The following is a 3,634-nucleotide window of genomic DNA, read 5'->3' as shown; positions in this document are numbered from 1 at the left end:
TACATTGTGGTATTCATGCCATCATATCACTCATTTAACTCTGCCCATGTGATAACTGTCTTCAAATAGCTGGGACACTACCAAGTGGACACCAATTTAACTTACAAATTGCTAGAAGGTGAATTACCAAGAACAAGTTCCAGGAAGGACTTCTATCTAGGAGAACTGTAATACGTAAAACTGCTAAACCCTCTGGAAGCCCTTTCACTACCCCTCCAGATAGTGCCACCATGCTTAGCACTGAAAGCATTCATTCGAGGAGACTGAAAAATCATCAATTCAGGGGTGTTGTAACATGGACTGTGAGAGGTTGGACTGAGTCAGATGTTTTTTGCATGCAGAGAAAAGGTGAACAAAGTGACTTCTAAATCTCCACTCAATTCTAAAGTGCAATTCAATTACTTAAATATCCATTTTACTGAGCATAAAATATGAGTCATGAAAATGAGGATTTCCCTTGCAGTCTTGTTTATGCCTAATGACTTGGTGAAATTATTAACAGACCACCCTTTGCATCTCAAAAGTGTCACTGTCACTAGAGAATGTTAATTCCTTTTTTTAAGTTTATTAATTCCTTTTTTAAAGTGATATGCCTCTAGGAGTCTGTCAACCAGCTCCATGGAGACTGACAGGCTGGATTCTATGCCTGAAAATAATAATCTCTTTGGTTTTCCTTCTAAATATAGGGTTTGATGTTACTAAATGTTAGTGTTTTCCATTGCTCCTCTCAGCTACAACCCTAAACCTGCAAGGCCTGATGTGTTGCATACATTTTGTGTAGGTAAGAATGAGAAAACATTTGAGAGTAATTTCTAAAATCAAGGCAAATCAAAGGATTTAGGAATTTACCTGAATACTGGTTGTTAAAGGTTATAATGGAGGAATCATACCCGAATTCAATCCCTTGCCCTGGAGCCCCACCATTGTCGCCGTATGTTAGGGCTTCATTTCCTCTGATGGATTATAAATACAATGTTGAAATGCTAATTCTCATCTACATCCTAGTCAACAATCATGGTGTGACTGAAGATTTAGAAAAGGGACTTGTCAAATGTGCAGATGACCTAAAGTTATGATTAAAATATAATTTGTTGGATAACAGGTTAAAGATTCTTAAAGTTCTAAACAGGCTAAAACAAAAAGCCCACTCAGAAAAATACAATTTAATGCAGATAAATTAAAAGTCTTACTTTTAGCTTAAAATGAAACCAAAAGGATATATGAGAAAAGACAGGTGTAAAATTGTTCACATGAAGAACCCCCCGGAGCGCGGGCACGGAAGACGGACGGCAGGCGGCTCCGCCCAGTGGGGTGGGGGTGGGGGTCGGGGTCAGGGGCAGCGCGGCCGCAGTGGGCGCCGCCCAGTGTTGGGTTCCTCTTGGCGGGCTCCTCCGCTCCTGGGGCTCGGGGTGCGCGGCGGCGGTGCTGGGAGGCGGGGCGCCGCTAAGGGGAGACGCCCTTCGGCGCTGGTGGACCCGTGGGGCTGCCTGGAGCGCGGGCGCTCTGGGACTTTTAGTTCTGGAGGTGGAGCGAGCTGTGCCGTACGCGGGGCCTCTGGCTCAGGCCGAAGCATTTATGGCTCTGCCCTGGCTGCATAGGACCATTTTCTCCCAGAGTCTCACCCAGTTCCTGGCAGCTGGCAACAATTACGGGCAGATAGCCGTCTTTAGCTTGTCTGCTGCTTTGAGCTCCGAGGCCAGAGAGGAAAGTAAGAAGCCCGTGGGGACCTTCCAAGCCCATGTTGGGCCTGTCTACAGCATGGTCTGCCCTGATCGACATCTGCTCGGTGCTGGGGATGGGGAGGCGAAGGCCTGGCTTTGGGCAGGGATCCTCAAGAAGGGCTGTAAGGAGCTGTTGCTCCTTATGTCAGCGCCCACACAGGACCAGCCTGGAAGTACCTGAGGTCAGTGCTTTGCTTCTCCTCCCCAAGGAGAAATCCCTCTTCCTGGCTGGGGGAGACTGTCAGCTGCATTTGATGGACCTTGAGATGGGGACCTTCAGGCGACTCCATCCACACGGACTACATCCACTGCCTAGCACTGCAGGAGCGGAGCCCCGAGGTGCTGTCAGGTGACGAGGATGGGGCTTGTGCGGCTTTGGGACCTCCGCCAGGCCAAGGAGGTCCAGACTACCGAGGTCTACAAGCACGAGGAGTGCTCTCGGCCCCACAGTGGGCGCTGGATCGGATGTTTGGCAACTGACTCAGACTGGATGGTCGGTGTAGGTGGCCCAGCGCTCACCCTCTGGCACCTCGGATCCTCCACACCCACCACCATCTTCCCTATGATGGCACCACAGAAGCACGTCACCTTCTACCAGGACCTGATTCTATCAGCGGCCAGGGTCACTACGTCAGCCAGTGGCAGCTAAGTGAGGAGCTCAAGGCCCAGGTGCCTGGCTTCTCCCCAGGCTGCTAAGACTCAGCCTCAGCCAGCAAGCATCAGCCTGAGTGCAAGGTCCTGACAGCCTCAGGCAACAGCTGCAGGGTGGATGTCTTCACCAGCGTAGGCTACCAAGCTTTCTCCCTGTCCTTCTGACCTCCAGCGACACCCCCACCTCCATCTCTGGTTTGGAGCATTTTTTCTTCTTTTTTTTATACAAATAAAATTTCGGGCTTTTCAAAGAAAGGAAGAAAAGAACCTAGGGAATTATTTGGGATAGTATGATCCAATGGTGTGATAAAGACACTAAGAATGGGTAATATTTATGTTGAAAGAAAAGTAAAATGTCCAGACCAATAAGTGAAACAGTCACATGGTGTTTTACATTGTTAGGACCATGGGTGGTACTGTGTTCAGCTCTATAATTTAAGGTAAAATAGATCGAAGTCTATTAAGAACAAATAAAGAAGCAAGGAATGCATAGCTGGGCAAACAGAGATGTTAGGGAGGTAAAATAACAGCACAACAGTAACGATACTATTCTGATTGCACCACTGACAAAGCAGTGCTTTCTGTGTTGCTGGAGACACTTTAAGTAAGTTGTCTGCTCTAACTCCTGCAAAAACCCTAGGAAATAATACTACTGGTTCCTTTTTTCAGATGAGGACTCTGGTGCTCAGGAAAGTAAGTTGTCTAGGATTACTTCCATACTAAGTAATTGAAGGCATTTGTGTAGAAGAGAGAAAGACATCCTTTCCAAAGGGAAAGGAATAGAAGCTACAACCGGATGCAAAAGAAAAAGTCCTAGTATTCATAACTGCATTAGGATGAAACTGTCTGCCCGCCTACCAGCAGGTTCTCCTTTGCTGCATGTAATCATGCTGAGGCGAACTGAAAGGAATAGAATTTACAGAAAAAAATGTTCCTGTGCTGATTGGGAGGTGGGGTTAGGTAACCTTCTGGTTTCCCTCCAACGTTAAAGTCCATGCTTCTAATTTTGAGAAATGGGGTACATTTTTTACCTTGGTATTATACACTACTTAGATCAGATCAAATTAAATCAAATTGAAAAAGTCATTCAAGCAGTTGTGCTGAACTGACAGGTCTCTTTAATCAAAACAGCTGTTCCAGTTAAACTGTGTAGATGTATCCATTAATCTATTTCTGTAAATGTCACATTTCACTTGGGTTTTCTATTTGTAAAAGCAATTTTATGAATATTATCTATACATCATATTAGTAGCAAGAATATT

At 45.9% G+C, this 3,634-nt stretch overlaps 1 pseudogene; it reads left to right on the top strand.

The window, feature by feature from the left end:
- The first annotated feature begins 295 nt into the window (after positions 1-295).
- On the top strand, positions 296-2,619 carry LOC105101569 (THO complex subunit 6 homolog; annotated as a pseudogene).
- Positions 2,620-3,634: the final 1,015 nt, after the last annotated feature.

This window comes from Camelus dromedarius, unplaced genomic scaffold (genome assembly GCF_036321535.1).
Source record: "Camelus dromedarius isolate mCamDro1 unplaced genomic scaffold, mCamDro1.pat HAP1_SCAFFOLD_198, whole genome shotgun sequence".
NCBI classification, from domain to species: domain Eukaryota; kingdom Metazoa; phylum Chordata; class Mammalia; order Artiodactyla; family Camelidae; genus Camelus; species Camelus dromedarius.
Note: the sequence above shows the minus strand (reverse complement) of the source record. Positions and strands in the feature narration are given on the sequence as shown.